The sequence below is a fragment of the Pseudophryne corroboree genome, chromosome 6, assembly GCF_028390025.1.
Source record: "Pseudophryne corroboree isolate aPseCor3 chromosome 6, aPseCor3.hap2, whole genome shotgun sequence".
NCBI classification, from domain to species: Eukaryota; Metazoa; Chordata; class Amphibia; order Anura; family Myobatrachidae; genus Pseudophryne; species Pseudophryne corroboree.
This window is the reverse complement of record NC_086449.1, coordinates 443672304-443693960: the sequence shown is the minus strand read 5'-3', so window position 1 is coordinate 443693960 and position 21657 is coordinate 443672304. Positions and strand designations below refer to the sequence as shown.

At 42.0% G+C, this 21657-nt stretch overlaps 1 long non-coding RNA gene across 1 annotated transcript in view; it reads right to left on the bottom strand.

The window, feature by feature from the left end:
* Positions 1-21657, bottom strand: part of LOC134935352 (uncharacterized) — a 340366-nt gene that overhangs the window by 277892 nt on the left and 40817 nt on the right. The window lies entirely within an intron of this gene.

Sequence of the window (21657 nt, the reverse complement as noted above, 5' to 3'; positions counted from 1 at the left end):
AGTTGACCCCTAGATCGTACGAGTATTATCCCAGGGGTAAAGATTGGAGAGTCGAGACATCTTCTCCTCGCAGCTTCCTGAAGTCTGCTTTACCAACGGCTCCCTCCGACAGGGAGGCAGCATTGGAAAAAATTCACAAGCTGTATATCCAGCAGGTGATAATCAAAGTACCCCTCCTACGACAAGGAAAAGGGTATTATTTTTCCACACTATATTGTGGTACTGAAGCCAGACGGCTTGGTGACACATAGTCTAAATCTAAAATGTTTTGAACACTTACATAAAAGGTTCAAATCGAGATAAAGTCACTCAGAGCAGTGATAGCGAACCGGAAAAAAGGGGACTATATGGTGTCCCTGGACATCAAGGATTACCTCCATGTCCAAAATTTGTCCTTCTCATCAAGGGTACCTCTGGTTCGTGGTACAGAACTGTCAATATCAGTTTCAGACGATGCCGTTTGAATTATCCACGGCACCCCGGGCCTTTTTACCAAGGTAATGGCCGAAAAGATGTTTCTTCAAAGAAAAAAGGCATCTAAATTATCCCTTACTTGCACGACCTAAAAAGGGCAAGTTCCAGAGAACAGTTGGAGGTCGGAAGAGCACTATCTAAAGTAGTTCTTCGACGGCACGACTGGATTCTAAATATTCCAAGAATCGCAGCTGTTTTCCGACGATACGTCTGCTGTTCCTAGGGATGATTCTGGACACGGTTCAGAAAAAGGTTTTTCTTCCCGAGGAAAAAGCCAAGGAGTTATCCGACCTGTCAGGAACCTCCTAAAACCAGGAAAGGTGTCTGTACATCAATGCACAAGAGTCCTGGGAAAAATGGTGGCTTTTTACGAAGCAATTCCATTCGGCAGATTCCATGCAAGAATTTTCCAAAGGGATCTGTTGGACAAATGGTCAGGGTCGCATCCTCAGATGCACCTGCGAATAACCCTGTCGCCAAGGACAAGGGTATATCTTCTGTGGTGGTTGCAAAAGGCTCATCTATTGGAGGGCCGCAGATTCGGCATACAGGATTTGATCCTGGTGACCACGGACGCCAGCCTGAGAGGTTGGGGAGCAGTCACACAAGGAAGAAACTTCCAGGGGGTATGGACGAACCTGGAAAAGTCTATTCACATAAACATTCTGGTACTAAGAGCAATCTAAAATGCTCTAAGCCAGGCGGAACCACTCCTGCAAGGAAAACCGGTGTTGATTCAGTCGGACAATATCACGGCGGTCGCCCATGTAAACAGACAGGGCGGCACAAGAAGCAGGAGTGCAATGGCAGAAGCTGCCAAGATTCTTCGCTGGGCGGAGAATCACGTAATAGCACTGTCAGCAGTGTTCTTCCCGGGCGTGGACAACTGGGAAGCAGACTTCCTCAGCAGACACGATATACACCCGGGAGAGGGGGGTCTTCATCCAGAAGTCTTCCACATGCTAATAAACTGTTGGGAAAGACCAATGGTAGACATGATGGCGTCTCGCCTCAACAAGAAACTGGACAAGTATTGCGCCAGGTCAAGAGATCCACAGGCAATAGCTGTGGACGCACTGGTAACACCTTGGGTGTACAAATCAGTATATGTGTTTCCTCCTCTGCCTCTCATACCAAAGGTATTGAAGATTATACGGTGAGGAGGAGTAAGAAATACTAGTGGCTCCGGATTGGCCAAGAAGGACTTGGTACCCGGAACTTCAAGAGTTGGTCACGGACGACCCGTGCCCTCTACTTCTGAGAAGGGACCTGCTACAACAGGGTCCCTGTCTCTTTCAAGACTTACCGCGGCTGCGTTTGACGGCATGGCGGTTGAACGCCAGATCCTAAAAGGGAAAGGCATTCCAGAAGAAGTCATTCCTACCTTGATTAAGGCAAGGAAGGAAGTCACCGCGAAACATTATCACCGCATTTGGCGAAAATATGTCGCGTGGTGCGAGGATCGGAGTGTTCCGACGGAGGAATTTCAACTGGGTCGTTTCCTACATTTCCTACAATCAGGATTGTCTAGGGGTCTCAAATTGAGATCTATTAAGGTTCAAATTTCGGCCCTGTCAATATTCTTCCAAAAAGAATTGGCCTCAGTTCCTGAGGTACAGACTTTTGTTAAAGGAGTACTGCATATACAGCCTCCTGTGGTGCCTCCGGTGGCACCGTGGGATCTAAATGTAGTTTTAGATTTCCTCAAATCCCATTGGTTTGAACCATTGAAAAAGGTGGATTTTAAATATCTCACATGGAAAGTGACTATGTTACTGGCCCTGGCTTCCGCCAGGAGAGTATCTGAATTGGCGGCTTTATCTTATAAAAGCCCTTATCTAATCTTCCATTCGGATAGGGCAGAACTGAGGACTCGTCCGCATTTTCTCCCTAAGGTGGTATCAGCGTTTCACCTGAACCAACCTATTGTGGTGCCTGCGGCCACTGGCGACTTGGAGGACTCCAAGTTGTTGGACGTTGTCAGAGCCTTAAAAATATACATTTCAAGGACGGCTGAAGTCAGAAAATCTGACTCGCTGTTGATACTATATGCACCCAACAAGTTGGGTGCCCCTGCTTCTAAGCAGACGATTGCTCGTTGGATTTGTAACACAATTCAACTTGCTCATTCTGTGGCAGGCCTGCCACAGCCTAAATCTGTTAAGGCCCATTCCACAAGGAAGGTGGGCTCATCTTGGGCGGCTGCCCGAGGGGTCTCGGCATTACAATTCTGCCGAGCAGCTACGTGGTCGGGGGAAAACACGTTTGTAAAATTCTACAAATTTGATACCCTGGCAAAAGAGGACTTGGAATTCTCTCATTCGGTGCTGCAGAGTCATCCGCACTCTCCCGCCCGTTTGGGAGCTTTGGTATAATCCCCATGGTCCTTTCAGGAACCCCAGCATCCACTTAGGACGATAGAGAAAATAAGAATTTACTTACCGATAATTCTATTTCTCGGAGTCCGTAGTGGATGCTGGGCGCCCATCCCAAGTGCGGATTATCTGCAATACTGTACATAGTTATTGTTAACAAATTCGGGTTATATTGTTAAGGAGCCATCTTTAAGAGGCTCTTTCTGTTATCATACTGTTAACTGGGTTTAGATCACAAGTTGTACGGTGTGATTGGTGTGGCTGGTATGAGTCTTACCCGGGATTCAAATTGCCTCCCTTATTGTGTACGCTCGTCCGGGCACAGTACCTAACTGGAGTCTGGAGGAGGGTCATAGGGGGAGGAGCCAGTGCACACCACCTGATCTGGTAAAAGCTTTACTTTTTTGTGCCCTGTCTCCTGCGGAGCCGCTATTCCCCATGGTCCTTTCAGGAACCCCAGCATCCACTACGGACTCCGAGAAATAGAATTATCGGTAAGTAAATTCTTATTTTTGTGCAGTGCCCCAAAGTCTACTAAACCCTATGGACTGTAAACGTTTTTGACCACTGCAACTATTACTATCTACTCTATGTTTATTTGGAATTCAATTTGGTAATGGTGTCAATAAGTCAATGCAAAAGCACTGTATATAATTAAATTTACATTAGCGACTGCATGCACTGCAGGATTATGGATGTCTGTTCAGGTACTGGGAAAAGGGGAATGGATCACACTGGTTAATAGCACAGTCAGGCGGCATATGTAGAAATGTGAGACTATTTGACATAAGTGGTTAGCATCGAGCTAAGCAATTGCTTCTGGAGCCACTATCTTAGCAAACTTAATTAAGACCCGCAAGCACCCATTCTGTACTTTTCAATTGTCTGGTAGTATGGTAAAGGTCTATAATAGGACAGCAACTATATCCTGGTTAGTTATGTATTTTTCTTAATGTACAGCTTTTCTATTATATTTTACCTATGTGCTGCGATATACAGTACAGAAGAGTATGATTTTTTTTTGTAAATGCCTTGTTTGCTTTATGTAAATGTTCAAAATATTAACAAGATGAAAAGCAGCAAAGAAAGACATCTAAAACAGTTCCTTTTTAAAATATGCATATAACATATATTAGATTTTTATTTTTCTGGAAAGTTGCATGCTGTGTTTAAAATCAGCTGCTATGTGTCACACGCCATAGGCGGCGTTCACCACGCTTACCCCTGTGTGCCTGCTGGTCTGTGTTGCGGCCTCCGCCTTCGTTGGTCCACGGGCTCCGGCGCCTGGCTGGCGCGGCTCCCGGCGGTTCTCCGGGGCAGGGGCGCCGCCATGACACCTGGCATCACGTGGGCGGGGAGCAGGTGACATCATCAGACTGTTCCGCCAATCCAGCGGAGGCGGGAGATTCAAAGGCAGACGTCAGGCAGCGCCTCGGCGCCTGAGTATCGTATTTTCCCCTGAAGTGGATGCCAGTGCTTCTGTCCTCGGCGGATCTCTCTGCAGCATACCCCAGTGTCTCCGGCACTTCCAGGTGTCAGTTGTTGCACAGCTTCCAGCGTTCCCAGCCGCTGCTGGGTTCCACTGCGCTCTAGTCACCAGTGCTTCTCGGAGTCAGCGTGGGCTGCAGGTTAAACGTCGCTCTCAAGTTATACAAGTCCTCAGTGCCTTTAACCCTCGCTCTCAAGTTATACAAGTCCTCAGTGCCTTTAACCCTCGCTCTCAAGTTACACAAGTCCTCAGTGCTTTAACCCTCGCTCTCAAGTTATACAAATCCTCAGTGTCTGTAACCACCGCTTACAAGTTCTTCAAACCATCAGTGTCTCAACCACCGCTCTCAAGTTCTTCAAATCATCAGTGTCTTTAACCACCGCTCTCAAGTTCTTCAAATCATCAGTGTCTTTAACCACCGCTCTCAAGTTCTTCAAATCATTAGTGTCTTTTAACCACTGCTCTCAAGTTCTTCAGTCACCAGTATCTTTTACCATCACTCACAAGTACTCCCTGGACATTTCTCCATACGCTCCTTCTCTGTTATGTGACATTGTGTTGCTCTCTTCCTGCAATAAAGTTCTTTAATATTTTCACCAAGCTTTACTGTCAGAGTCCTGCATGAGGAAGTCCTATATCAAGCCATCCCTGTTCCGACCCAACTGTGGTTCCTCTCCCTTACCATCGGGAAAACCCCCGAGTTCACAACACCCCCAACCTAGGTCAGTGACACTATGTAAACAGCAATAAAAACAGAAGCTTTTCAATGTAAATGGTGATATATTTATTAAAGATCCTCACTAACCTATGCGAACTGAATGTTAAGGTGGAAGCTTTTTGTACACAAATTAAAATGCCTACTGACAGAATAAAAAAATAAAAAAATCTGATATTAACAAAGCAACCATTTAGTTGCTATCTTTGTTTTATACACATGTACTAACTAAATAACACTACTAAATCATGAATTGCATTAATGCATTTGGTAGAAAACATTATAGTTGGAGTATCAGCTGACTTTTTTCTTTGTAAGAGTTAATATGCTTTATAAAACCATGACAACACAGGCAAATTCTTTTAAGTTTCTACATCTGAGAGTATGCGGACTACTCTAAAGAACTCGGATATTATATTTTTTAACACAACTTATAGATGCGCCTTTAGTAAAAATTTATTTTTAATATCACTTCAAATTTTACTCATGTGTTGTAGGAATAATTTGTAAAGTTCTAATCATCAATGTCACTCTAACACATATCTTCTAACTTAAATCAATTTCTGTTTCACAGCTAAATAGAATTTACTGTGGTGGATCAGTTTTAGAGTCACTGTCAGTGTGAATAAAAATACAGGTTGAGTATTCCATATACAAATATTCCGAAATATGGAATATTCCGAAATACGGAATTTTTTGAGTGAGAGCGAGATAGTGAAACCTTTGTTTTCTGATGGCTCAATGTACACAAACTTTGTTTAATACACAAAGTTATTAAACATATTGTATTAAATGACCTTCAGGCTGCGTGTATAAGGTGTATATGAAACATAAATGTATTCTGTGCTTAGACTTGGGTCCCATTGCCATGATATCTCATTATGTTATGCAATTATTCCAAAATAAAGAAAAATCCGCTATCCAAAATACTTTTGGTCCCAAGCATTTTGGATAAGGGATACTCAACCTGTAGTATGTTCTACACGAGTAGCTGCAAATTGTGCTACAAATGTTTTAACATTATTCTGCCCCAGTAGTTATCAATATACTCTTTAATAACTCACACAGTACAGTACATTTAAGCTTCTTCAACTGGACTCCACAATGGGCGGGATGTAACGAAGTCCAAGTTCAGTGGTCATTCAGGATGCAGGCCGAACTCAGACATTAGGGGTAATTATGTATAAGGCTAAACCATCCCTTGCCCATGATTGCCCCTTTAAAAAAACATCCAAATTTCTGCCGGCACCCCGCATGGCCGTTGAGCTTGGACTTCATTACATCCTGTCCTATTGTATGTATCAAGTATAATAAGACACTCTCTAAAACAGCAATCCCACATAAAATATGATTTTATTTATTAATTTATGCATAATAACAAAGTATGCACATTTTAATAATTTCTTTTACATGTCTTTTACCTGTTTTTTTTTACATAATATTAGCAACTTTTGTCATGTATGGTTGCCATGCACAGACACAGTCAGTCTGCTATACAGATACAGGCTCACAGATTCTCAGCATGTAACATAATGGCAGAGGGAAGGAGAATGGGGGCGAAGTCACAGGGAACGCAAAGATCAAAGCTTCTCTACATCATGTATTGTGACTGTGGTTGCCATGGTAATTCAAGACGCTGAATAGAAGTATAAATCATTAACAGGAACATGAAAAGCCACAATTGTAAATACCAACATTCTGATAACCTGAGTGATCTTTTAAAAATAAAAATATGGAATTGCTGCTTTACTAGGGGAACAATAGAATGCTAACTCAAGGGCACTAAAGCTAATACTACTAAACTAACATTTATCTGCCGGGTAAGTAGTAAATTCAAGTTTGCCCTTGGGAAGAGAAAAAAAAAAAACCTACAAACAGAAATAACTACACATTACAAATTGTCACCTTTATACTTTAATTTCCTGACAACAGCAGTGAATGGACACCATGCTCCAGAGGCAGATTCACTATTTGAAACACTGACTTGGGGCACATATATATATATATATATATATATATATATATTATTTTATTTAAATATATATAGATTTTTCTTATCCCTAAAGCGGGACATACCAGAGCTGCAATTACCTCTAACGGTGAATCGACCATTGTATTATCTACTGGACTCTCTCCACATGTAAGAGACTCTGCTACAATCTTACTTAATACCAAACAAGGGTATACCTGTAATGAAATACTGATATATTTCCTGACCCAATATTTAGGGTAATTTATACCTGTTATTAATATAGTACATGAATTCATGTTATTCCAAATGTTGTATATGCATAATATATTTTGTGGTTTTTATTAAATTGTTCTTATTTTAAAACAAATTTTCTTGTTAAGGGTCACTATTGTCTAGATATATTAGAGTGCAGCCTCCATTCTGCTTTACTTTGTATTACTGTGAGAGTGACTTCCCCTTATCTATTTTTGGCTGCAGCTTAGTAAAGCATCTCATACACCCAGTGCCCGAATATACCTTGGTATAACCTTTTTTGAATGTATACACAACACCGTTGCATCACCACTTGCGACAGAAGGTGCAGTGGCGCACCCAGGGGGGGTTTCCGAGTACCCAGAAACCCCCCTCCACTAAAAAAAAAAATTTTTTTTTTTTTTTTTTTTTTTTTTAGCTGCATGAGTATTATTAATGACTGTCTAGCGTCCTCTGCAGCCTGCTGTCTTCCTGGTGGCACTTGCAAGTGCAGTAAAAGTTTACTTTATTTTAATTATAGTACATATATATCCATGTGCCTACATATATACACATGTATATACATACATACATACATATAAACACACACACACACATATGATATATATATATATATATATACATGTGTATATATATGTGTACTGTATGTGTGTGTGTATATATATATATATATATATATATGCATGTTTAATATGCTATGTATATGTGTATATGGGTTCACTACGATCTCCCGGCGGCCAGCATACCAGCGCCGGGAGGCCGGCCGCCGGCTTACCAACAGTGTGGCGAGCGCAAATGAGCCCCTTGCGGGCTCGCTGCGCTCGCCACGCTACCCGCGCCACACTATTCTATTCTCCCTCCAGGAGGGTCGTGGACCCCCACGAGGGAGAATAAGTGTCGGTATGCCGGCGGTCATGCTCCCGGCGCCGGTATGCTGGTCGCCGGGAGCCCGACCGCCGGCATACTGAATACCACCCGTGTATATGTATGTGTATATGTATGTGTGTGTGTACACACACACACACACACACACACAGACACACTAGTTTTACGGACCCAGCATATACTGGGTCACCTCAGTCCCCACCCCTGTGATTGGCTCCGCCCAGTTCTGGAAACCCCCCCATGCAAATCCTGCGTTTGCCACTGAGGTGCATCACCAGGCTATAACAGAAAATGCTCACTTAGTGGTTCAGAGAGAATCAGTGGAATTGCTGGCTATGCAGATATGTGTGTACACATAATTATGGCTACTTTTAGACAGAACTTTTGTACCACTGATAAAGATTGTGCAAGCGTGCTTTGATAATGATGACGGCTAATAATAATAATAATAATAATAATATTTGTCTATGCATTACAACTAGTTCATCTCCGCCTTAGCCTGGTGATGGTAATTAAGTCTATTGTATTTATGTCCAAGCCCGGCGCTACCCGCTCAGCAAACGGATGCAAAGCAGGTAGGCGCCAGGCTGGAGAGGCGTTCTCCCTGCTCTGCATCCCTGCTGCTGCGCCTGGGCCACCTGCTGCTGCCGGCTGCTGCTGTGCTTGTCACACTGACAGCACAGCGGCACCAGCAGCTTGAAGCTCCCCTTATCCAGAAATACAAAAGGGATTTTTCCCACGCACTCTGCTGGCTGTTAGTAAGAAGAACTGTATACACTATGTAATAATAGAAAATTTAGAGCTTTTCGTTACATATGTTTTGCAAAAGATATGATAAGCCTCCAGGCCACTTCACGGCTGCTCTATTGCTGGAGGTCCCTAACTAAGCATAAGTCCAGGGCTTGGACCCCACAAAGTCGGCTCAGGCCCAAACCACCCTAGGGCAGCACACCATTGAAATACTAAAGTGTTAATATGTGTTAAGAAAGAAGCAGAAGCTATGGGTTAGAAAGTGCTACAAAAATAAGGGTGTTAATAAAATACTCAAGAGAGTAATATTAGTGAAAAAATAAGGGTGTTACATAAGTGCTAAATAAATAATATGGCGTGCTACCCCAAGGTGGCCCAGCCCCACCAGACCTGGGGGGTACCACTCCCCAAACCCATGCACAGCATAATAATAATAATAATAATAACATCATCCACTATGGGTCATACAATTGCTTAATGTATGGCCACATGATAATGGCACATACAAAACATATCCAGATTGAGAGATAGTTTACCTGGAGGCACCCCTGTATCCTCCAAATGGCACCACAGGACCCAGCATGCCCTCCTAATGCTGGCTCCATCTATGCCTCACTGAACTGCAGTAAATAGTGGAAAACTGCTCTAATCAAGCTGGTAACAATCCCCAGGTGCTGCGGGAGGGGGTTACTCTAAACAAGAAATACAAAAGGGATTTTTCCCACGCACTCTGCTGGCTGTTAGTAAGAAGAACTGTATACACTATGTAATAATAGAAAATTTAGAGCTCTTCGTTACATATGTTTTGCAAAAGATATTTTGGAGGATACAGGGGTGCCTCCAGGTAAACTAGCTCTCAATCTGGATATGTTTTGTATGTGCCATTATCATGTGGCCATACATTAAGCAATTGTATGACCCATAGTGGATGTTATTATTATTATTATTATTATTATTATTATGCTGTGCATGGGTTTGGGGAGTGGTACCCCCCAGGTCTGGTGGGGCTGGGCCACCTTGGGGTAGCACGCCATATTATTTATTTAGCACTTATGCAACACTTTTATTTTTTCACTAATATTACTCTTTTGAGTATTTTATTAACACCCTTATTTTTGTAGCACTTTCTAACCCATAGCTTCTGCTTCTTTCTTAACACATATTAACACTTTAGTATTTCAATGGTGTGCTGCCCTAGGGTGGTTTGGGCCTGAGCCAACTTTGTGGGGTCCAAGCCCTGGATTTATGCTTAGTTAGGGACCTCCAGCAATAGAGCAGCCGTGAAGTGGCCTGGAGGCTTATCATATCTTTTGCAAAACATATGTAACGAAGAGCTCTAAATTTTCTATTATTACATAGTGTATACAGTTCTTCTTACTAACAGCCAGCAGAGTGCGTGGGAAAAATCCCTTTTGTATTTCTTGTCTAGAGTAACCCCCTCCCGCAGCACCTGGGGATTGTTACCAGCTTGATTAGAGCAGTTTTCCACTATTTATTGCAGCTCCCCTTATCCCCCTGACAGCATCATCTTCAGTAGTGTCCGTGTCCAACCTGAAAAGGGGTGGAGCTGCACAGCTCTGATGGGTGAGCAACACAGGACCAGGCTGCAGAGGACAGAAACTGCTACAGATACAGCCAGCCAGATGGTAAATTGAGGAAGAATGAGTGAGAAAGTGTGTGTGTGTGTGTGTGTGTGTGTGTGTGTGTGTGTGTGTGTCTATGTGTATGTGTGTATCTATGTGTTTGTGTGGGTGGGGGGGGGGGGTAGGGGGGGGCCTAATTTGTATAAATGGCACTTCTGTGGACACTATATGTAACCAGAGCTATTATGTATATGTAGTGGCACTACTACTGGGGCTATTATGTATATATAGCGGGACTACTACAGGGGCTATTATGTGTATATAGCGGCACTACTACAGGGGCTATTATGTGTATATAGCGGCACTACTACAGGGGCTATACTGTATACTGTATATAGCAGCACTACCACAGGGGCTATTATGTTTATATAGCGGCGCTAATACAGGGGCTATTATGTATATATAGCGGCGCTACTACAGGGGCTATTATGTGTATACAGCGGTTCTACTACAGGGGCTATTATGTGTATACAGAGGCACTACTACAGGGGCTATGGAAATAGTGGTGGCGTGGACTAGATGGCGCTAACGTTCAAGCATTGATGGTGAATATGAGAGTGCTAGGGAAAATACTTAGCTGGGTTTTCTCCAGACGAAAGATCAGGTACAATTTAGGTCCAGTTGCTGATGGAGAGCTCAGCCATATTAAGAAAAAAACAGAAAAAAAAAAATATATGTGGCGGTATCGTTTGCAATAGACAAAATGTAAAAATGTTTTAAACAAGGATTATTTCATCAGTGAGGACTGGGGATTTTCACTAGGTGTGGAACGGTCGATGTCCTCATATAGCGGTATCTTTAAAGAACCTCGCTCCAAAGGTATTAAGAAGGTGAAAAAAAATTATTCCAGGTATACAGCATAAAATAACATAAAACCGGCTAAACTCAGCGCACGAGTCCGGCTCTGATGGAAGTAAGAACCGTCTTGGAACCATAAGGGGCCAACTTTGGGGTTCCAAAAAAAGAAGATAATTGTAGAATTATGACAAGGTCCTACCTTCCTTCAGAGTCCAGAAAAAAAGGGACAAGTCCGCCGCAGAGAAGCCTCCTCAGAGCCAACGTGTTTCGAGTCAGGAGACTCTTTTTCAAGGCATGAGCTATATGAGGACATCGACCGTTCCACATGTGAGTGTGAGGTACGCCTCTCCTACCATTATAAAATTGGTTACTGACTAGCGACTGATAGAGAACCGCATATTTTTTGAAAGATACCGTTATGGGCATCCAGACACTTGTCTTTATGTAAGTCAGGTGTGTTTATAAGAATCTCATGTTTGCATTTGTAACCTAGAAAGATACCTAGGTACGCCTATATAAAGCTTCTAGGATATCTTACGTATCTTGAACATACTACATATTGTGTGTCTATGTTTCACATTCCATATATGATCGAGCACTCCATCATTGAACATTGAACTATCACGGCAATCTCTGCGGAATGATGTCATAGAAAGGAACCGCTATATTAGGATATCTACTGTCCTTCACGTGAGTGTTAGGTACGCTCACTTAAACCACCTATTGATAAAGAGCACATTACATCTCTAAAAAGATACCTTTATGGACCTGTCACCACCTGTCTTTGAGTAAGTCAGGTGTGTTCATATGAGGATACGGTCTCTGAATGTTGGGATTTAAAAGACTATCTATTTTCTGACTATTCATATCACCTAGTGAAAATCCCCAGTCCTCACTGACGAAATAATCCTTGTTAAAACATTTTTACATTTTGCCTATTGCAAACGATACCGCCACATATATTTTTTTTTTTCTTAATATGGCTGAGCTCTCCATCAGCAACTGGACCTAAATTGTACCTGATCTTTCGTCTGGAGACAACCCAGCTAAGTATTTTCCCTAGCACTCTCATATTCACCATCACTGCTTGAACGTTAGCGCCATCTAGTCCACGCCACCACTATTTCCATTGTTTTACTTTTTGGACTATCCGGGATAAGTCCATTGTTGGATTCAGAAGGCAGCAATCGGTTCGTGAGAAGCGCCATTAAGGATTTCACCACTCTTTTTTAAGACTACTACAGGGGCTATTATGTGTATATAGTGGTGTGATGACCCAATCTTGGGTTATCCCTTTTCTTAGTTTACACCAGCTGCAGCCAGACACTGTAAGGGTTAAAAACCCTATTTATCTGGTTGCTAAGCAACCATGGCACCAGGGAGAAAAATGTGTATAGTATTAGGACCCTGGGCTTTCCATCAGGATCCCTGGCAGAGCGGGAAGCTGGGAGCGCTCCGATTGGCCGTAGTGGAGTGTGAGGAGAAGGAGGAAGGAGAGCTGCAGAGAGCAGCATGGCAGTGAAGCAGGACCCGGTGTGTGTGTGTGTGTGTGTGTGTGTGTGTGTGTGTGTGTGTGTGTGTGAAGAGCTGTGTGCGGAAGTCCGGAGGCACGATGTGCTGGGAGAGACTGGGCACTGAGAGAAGATGGTCACCCTGCAAAGCAGCAGTGAGGAGAAGTTACCGGCAGGAGCTGGCAACAGCAGCAGACCATACAGGTACTCTACCTCACTCCAGACAGCCCCCACCTATGGGCACCCAGGCCAACAGTGATCACCCAGCCAACTTTCAACATCACAGCCCCCTTGGGAAAGATCACAGCAGGACTCTATGTACAAGGAGAGGGACATGTGTGATTTATTTGGGCCTGCCAGACACTTTACCAGAGAGCCTTAAGGGATAGGGTTGTGTGAAACCCCCTGCTTCCCTTTACCACTTTAATTGCAAGGAAAACATGGATAGTGCCATTTATCCCTTGTCTGCTCAAACTGCAGCACTATGGGTGTGCCAGGATTGTGTCATTTGCTCTGCATCCCACTATATGCTGACATCAGTTCAACTCCACAGCGCCCTCTATTAGAAGCTCATTGCTACACTGTTCTATTACCGGATCTACAGCACCCTCTGTTGGAAACCTGTGCTATACATTACAAGTAGCTGCTCCGCAGCACCACCCACTCGATTACAAATACTGTGCACAGTGTGAACCTACTCTAGAGCACCCCCTGTAGGACAAGAGTATATGGAACAGTTTATTTCCAGTACGGACTGAACTTAAGCGACACAGCGCCACGCTGTGGACATTTTATAGATTATGTCAGTTTTATGTTCACATTAACAGTATTTGAGGGTGATGATTACATTTAAATGTTTTGCTGTTGCAAGTGACTTATGCAAATAGCTGATGCTAAGGTGTATATGCTCCTTGCATATGCAACGGATGTTTGCCGTTTATTGAATGCCTTATTATTGAGATTTGTTGTGCTAGTATTTACTGGATGTGCTTCACTGAAATCACAATTGGCCTTTTAGCGGTGACCCACTACCTCTTTTGCAATAAACTTGTTGTCACCGTCAATTTGTGTTTTCCTTTATCTGTGTGGTCTTCCTTGGGGTGTCCATCCTTCTGACACAGGCTCCTGCAGAAGAAGCCGCGAGAGGTCCTGAACCAGCAAGCATCATCTGGAAACACAGGTACGACACTACACCATTACAGGGGCTGATATTACAGTGGCACTACTACAGGGGGCTATTATGTGTATACTGTATAGTGGCGCTACTACAGGGGCTATTATGTTTATATAGCAGCACTACTACAGGGACTATTATGTGTATATAGCGGTGCTACTATACAGGGGCTATTATGTGTATAACCGGCATCACTACTGGGAACATTATGTGTATAAACAGCATTACTATGTGCGGGGGAATGTGAATAAGATTGTGCTACAATGTGGCATGATATGAAATGGGGGTACTATCGTGCGGCCACACCCCTTCCTTGTGAGACCACACCCCTTTTCTGCTGCACACTGTCCCTTTGTATAATATGGGAGGGCGCAAATTTATAGTTTGTAGGGGGGCGCCAAACACTGACCCTGTTTATGTCTATGCTCTTTCAGGTTGGAGAGGAAATGTTTTATTATTTTTGACATTTTTGAGAGTATTATTACTGGGAAACAAAGGCATATGGCTACATCCACCAAAGACTAGACTGAAGACTGATATTACAGTTTGATATGAAAGAAAGAGACAAGGGATTCACATGAAAGATATAGCAATACATTATTAAATACACAGTTGACTCCTTCATGCTGAGCTGTTACAGGAAGATGTATATGTGTGTACTGCTGAGTAAGAGCTCATCTACAAGGTTAAGCAATTTACTTCAAAAGATTCCCCTCTACAAATGATATTCTAGATCAACCAAAAGTATGCTAATTATATATACATAATAAGAATGTGTTGTTTATAAATGTTTATTTCTAGCATACAATCACAATCAAAGCTTTCCTGGAAGCAAATATGCAAATGCTCTTGTACACACCGCTAACCAGTTTTTGAGTGTATTTAGTAAATGGCAACTATTTAAAGCAGCCAATTGTCATTAGTTTTGCCATCATCGGTAGTTAAGCACTACTCCATAACTGCCCCATGCTGGATGCAAATTATCTGTCTACAACAGGGGTCCCTTCGTCATATGTGTGCCTCCAGATAGCACTGGAGTCTGGAGACACATCCACAACATTCCCATGAAACTCCCAAGAAATGGATGCATTGCGTACGTTCGCAAGGTAGCCACCTACAGTAGTTGACATATACCAATAACAGCAAAAAATAAAAGCCGTGGTTCTCGCTCTCTTCTCTTCTGCGGCATGGGTAGTGGCAGCCCCCCAACACAAAATAGGTAGGAGCCGCTGCTGACTAGTACTGTATATTGTGGTGCATATTTCAATGTGTTCTATATTGCTTTTTAAGAATTGATCTTTTATGTGGAACATTTCACAGGTTATTATTATTTTAAAAGATGTAGAATAATTACTTTTATCAGTGGCACCATTATATTTCTTGAATCTTTACATCTGCATTGCTAATATCCATTATATTTTTATTAGCAGTTTACCCTTAATAGCTCTGTATTATTATTTTTTCCTACTCTGCTAACCACCCAGTTGACACCTAGAAACACTAATTTCATGGACAGAAAGAACCAAACAGGCACAGAGCCTCTATAAAGGTGCGTAGGCATGGCACTGCAGAAATTCGCTAGATATACTGTATCTGCTTTTCGACTTGCATGCGACTCAGAACAGACCCACAAGATGTATGTTCTCATAATAGCCAGATCATACAAAGACCTAACATGGAGTGAGAGTCTGAGCGGGTTGCAAGAACATTACATCCTTAGGTCACTCCTTAAGTATGTCGTACTGTATTGTCCCTATCTAAAGAACACCGTGCCTCAAATAGTACTAGGATCAGAAAGATTAATCAAATATTTTAGATAAAATAAGTAATCTGTTTAATATAATTATTCTGTTTAATATTGGTTAATCAAATATATACATATATTTTTTTTAAATCTTGGTTTAACTGGCACAAAGCAAGTGTGTAATACATGATCTAGTCACAGGGTATGAGGCAACATACAGTCCTGAAGGTGTTAAACCGATTTAATACTAAACTATATTGAGTCTTGAAAGACTTAATAATAGCTGTAAAGCCTGTGCAGAGTAATAACATTAAACATACTTTTATAAGCATAAATAGGTATTGTACAATTTATGGCTTGTATATTATTTTGGGAAAATGAAGTGAGCTGCAGTACTTTGACACTTGCTGTCAGCAGTAAAAAAAATAGCTGAGTTCCAGGTAACACAAAATAATAAAATAATCATGAACAAGCCACTGAGATGCACTTTGCAGTGAGCTTTTTCTCAGCGTTTAAATACATCTGAAAGAGCATATTGATATTTGACATTTCGGGGGTACAGTTCCGTTGTCGGAGTGCTTTCAAGGGAAGTTCTACTCTGTCAATCTGCTTCTATAAATGTACTGTACAATGTGTCAAAAATATAATGTTTCTATACACAAAGAAAGTTTGCACAGGAATAAAAGTATATTGATAGTAACCTGTTTCCAGTGTCACTGCACTGTCTGTTTTCTTCTCTAGCATATAACAGATGCTGCCTCCAGGTGTCATGTACTGTATTTGAGAGGTGGGGTCGTGGGGATGTGTGAGCAGGGATGCCAAGAAGAGGGACCATAGTTTAATATGACTGGTCTCTGTATGGGCAATTGCACTGTGTGTTCCTGCCACCCCACTGCACTACAAGTTGGTAAGAAATGGGTAAGGGGATACCAAATTGGTGCATCTCGGTAGACACCTTGCCTCCAGTTCTCAGCAATGAATTCCAGTCACTCATCCTGCTGGAATACCCCATTACAGAAGTCACTGCATATTGATGTAATGGTCAGAAAAAGGTCTTCCTCATGGAATTTGTAGTTTATTTTTATGAAATACAGCTTTTCCACATTTTAAATAAGTATCCTATGCCGATCATTCACAAGGTTCCCGGGTGTGCTGAAAACTCCTTCTGAGTACACACCGGAGGGTGAGCAGCTTAGTACGCCAAGCAAGTTTGTACAATAGGCTCCCAATAGCCTTTTTTTCTCTCCCAGTAGTCAAAGGGACTGCCTGACATGCTCATTTGTACACTGTCCTTAAAATAATCCTTCACCATTCTATGGATGGTGGCCATTTCAGATTGAGTCATGGTAGAGATGTCTCTAAGGTTGGTCAATTCTCTGAGACCTGACCAGATGTCAAAATGTGGTGTCACTATGGTGTGCTGAGTGAACTCATCCTCATCACCAGTGCATCTCCAGTAATAGGTTAATTTTTTTTTTCCTGGAAGCAGCCGCAGCACTGGTACTTGCTTGCTGCTCCTGCTCTTTTATTGACTGATCATGATCCAAATCAACTCATGGCACTTATATTATTAATACAACATTTTTTCAGTTTTCATTTTTTTTTCAAACAACAACTTCACACTGTTTATATTAGTAATGCTAATACCAAGCGTTAGTGAACACATACAAACTTAACAAAAAAACAAAACCTTTTCCACTTTTTAAAAAAAATTACAACTTCACACTGCGACTCACATAGGGGGTCATTCCGAGTTGATCGTAGCTGTGCTAAATTTAGCACAGCTATGATCATGAACTCAGACATGCAGGGGGACACCCAGCACAGGGCTAGTCCGCCCCGCATGTCAGTGCGCTCCCCCCCCCGCGCAGAAATACAAAGGCATCGCACAGCGGAGATGCCTGTGCACTTCAAGAGTAGCTTTCGGCCAGCGCAGTTTTAGCGTGCTGGCCGGGAGCTAGTCTTCGCTCGCCAGCCTGCAGTGGCTGCCTGCATTGGCCGGACCACGCCCACGAAACGCCGCCATTTCACCCCCTCCCGCAGCGATGGGCGGCCATGCGCTGGCGCATGCGCAGTTCTGACCCAATCGCTACACTGCGAAAAACTGCAGCTTGCGATCAGGTCAGAATGGCCCCCATAGTACTTATACTATTAACGCAGTGGCACAGCCTGGTCCTGGACACATGCTTACATATATATATTGATGGTGTGCCAGAATCCATAAGGGGTGGAGATCGTGGCAAAATTTTGTTACAGAAAGAAGCACGCTGGATCTACACCCTACAAACTGTCAAACCTCTGGGTTTGAATGAGATTCTCTCATATTCTTGTTTTTTGTGACGTCTGTGTACACCTGTTATACTGTTATATCTGTAATTATGGGCGGTATCTATCAGTTCTCTGAGCGCTCCTTCTGGTATCCGGGATTGCCTATAGTCATTTTGATACAGGTTCTCTACATCCCCGGTTTAATGCAGTATGTCAGTTTCTTATATCTCCCTAGTACATTTACATCATATATGTTGACCAATTCATTTCTCTTGTTTCTGTACTAGTTGTCTCATGCACCCGTTCAGATGTTAGTTTAACATACAATGCATTCTTATTACTAGGCATTCTACAGCCGGGTTTCCATGGTGATGGGTACACTTCACAATGGCTCCGCCCCCCGTGGCCGGCGCCGGCGCGCGCCTATGACGTCACTGTGAGTCCCGGAGAGCGGAGGATGGCGTCTTCACGTGGTGTTTGGTAATGTATTTATATGTTTGTATATTCACTTTGCAGTTGGTCTTGATAAAAGGATTCATCCTGAAACGTTGACTGTAGCTGCTGTGCTGTGTCAAGTTATTTTCCAGTCTCCACGAGTGCCAGCCGTTCTCTCTTCATTCATATATATATATATATATATATATATATATATAACACAAGATAGCACACTGTACTGAAACTTAGGTTGGTGATGCAGGGTCCAGAAGGTGTTAAATATAGGAACTAACTTTTTCCAGGCTAGCCCCTGAAGAAAACCACCGTGTTGTGGTTGAAACAGCTGTCAGGCCGCAGCCGACAGACTTCTATGGATCTGTAAGAATAAAAAACCTCCTTTTTTCATGAAAACGTGAGTGCTGTTTTTTTTCTTTTTCTGTGTGCTGGAAAAAGTTAGTGCCTATAGATATAGATAGAGAGAGAGAGAGAGAGAGATAATGATATATATTATTATTTTTTTACACAAATTACAGTTTCACAGTGTGGCTGGCAGCACTTACATTATTAATGCAGGGGCAAGGCCAGGCCCTGTGCCGACAAGCAAGTGCTACTTTTTGTGTTAAGAAATGACAAAACTTGCCCAAAAACTTTTGCAGGAACCAGTGTGCACCACTAAAGGGTTACTGCTGCCCTGTATTACTATTAGGAGCTCTGAGCTGCACTGTGGGCAGTTACCCAGTGTGTACCAGAAAGGGAAATGCTGCCCTTTATAAGGAGCTCTGGGCTGCTATGTAACAAAAAACACCAGTGTGAACCAAGGATTAATGCTGTCCCTGTATTGGGAGCTCTGGGCTGCACTACAGGCTTACATCACCAGTGTGACTGACTGTGCACAAGCAAAATAAAGGGTTAATGCTTTGGTTTAAAAAAAATTACATAAAAATAAAAATAAATAATATTACCCTTAGGAGCACTGGGCCCTATTAAGGAAAATAAAAATACATATTAAAGTCTAGTGGCTGTGCTCTCTGTCTGGCGTTCACTGTCAAATGGTGCCCAATTCATCGTGGGAGGGACTTATATTGAATCCAAAACATGATCTGACTCCGGGAAGATTACATTTTGAAATCTGAGCCAGTGCTTGTATTTCCTAGGAATCAGGAAGTTCGAGTGGGCTCTCTCTCCTAGAAGCCAAGCCAGCACATCCCTAATAAATATGTCATATAAATGCAATACAGTACAGTTGTACTACCCTCAATCTAATAATCACAGCGTAATTGTTTACATGCCGTTAACTCAGCCCTTCCCATATTTATCATTAAGGTGATGTAATCAAATTTTACATAGCTGATTGAAAAAGATATAAGACACACATAACCTATTTCAAATGATTACTAAACAGCATATACATTTATAGTTTTAATAATAAAACATTAGGGCCATTTGTGGCGAGCTTGGATTTAATAATGGAAAAATGCACATTTTATGTCTTCCAATACTCGACAAAAGTACTCTTTGTATTGTAAAAATAATTTGGAAAACATTTCCTAAAAGTCTTTTTTCACTTCTATTAATAACAGTATGCGTGTTAGTACTAGCGATCAATATAAAGACTAACAATTTTACAAAGAACCAATGTACTTAGAGGTTTTGAAACTGTAACTTATATATACATTGATTAATATAGTTTAACAACAACATTGTGTTACTATGATAGTTTATAGGGCAGAGATAAAGCTTTCTTAGTCATATCAAATGTAGCAGCACCTGACAAAGCATATTTAAATACATTTCCTTTGAAAGAAATTTTAAATAGACACCTAAAAGCAGGCATACTGAAGATTATTTTTCTAGCCAATAAACTGCAAGTACAGAATACGATTGCTTTTTGAATACCGACAAATAGTCTAAAACAGCCACAGTGAGCAAATGATAAATACAGGTTGAGTATCCCATATCCAAATATTCCGAAATACGTAATATTCCGAAATACGGACTTTTTTGAGTGAGACTGAGATAGTGAAACCTTTGTTTTCTGATGGCTCAATGTACACAAACTTTGTTTAATACTCAAAGTTATTAAAAATATTGTATTAAATGACCTTCAGACTGTGTGCATAAGGTGTATATGAAACATAAATGAATTGTGTGAATGTACACACACTTTGTTTAATGCACAAAGTTATTAAAAATATTGGCTAAAATGACCTTCAGGCTGTGTGTATAAGGGCCCTCATTCTGAGTTGTTCGCTTGGTAAAAATCTTCGCATCGCAGCGATTTTCCGCTTAATGCGCATGCGCAATGTCCGCACTGCGACTGCGCCAAGTAAATTTGCTATGCACTTAGGAATTTTACTCACGGCTTTTTCATCGGTCTGGCGATCGTAATGTGATTGACAGGAAATGGGTGTTACTGGGCGGAAACAGGCCGTTTTATGGGCGTGTGGGAAAAAACGCTACAGTTTCCGGAAAAAACGCAGGAGTGGCTGGAGAAACGGAGGAGTGTCTGGGCGAACGCTGGGAGTGTTTGTGACGTCAAACCAGGAACGACAAGCACTGAACTGATCGCAGATGCCGAGTAAGTCTGAAGCTACTCAGAAACTGCTACGAGGTGTGTAATCGCAATATTGCGAATACATCGTTCGCAATTTTAAGATGCTAAGATTCACTCCCAGTAGGCGGCGGCTTAGCGTGAGCAACTCTGCTAAAATCGCCTTGCGAGCGAACAACTCGGAATGACCTCCAAGGTGTATATGAAACATAAATGTATTCTGTGCTTAGATTTAGGCCCCATCACCATAATATTTGATTATGGTATGCAATTATTCCAAAATACGGAAAAATCCCATATCCAAAATACCTCTGGTCCCAAGCATTTTGGATAAGGGATATTCAACCTGTACAGTTTGCAGGCCATGAATGTAAAGCTTTTTTTTCCTTTAATAAATCTGTTATTATACACAGAAAAGAACTACTGCAGCAATGCAAGGCTATACTTTTCTCCTTTATTTCCAAAATACACATCAAAGTGTACCCTTTAGCAAAAGTCTTAGCTTTGCCTTTACTTGAAGGTCATATCAATGGTATTCCCTAGTTTTCAGCAAATACCTAATAAACTCCTATATTAATCTGCAGAATAATAGTGCTTAAGCCAAATGGAAAGCTCCAGGCA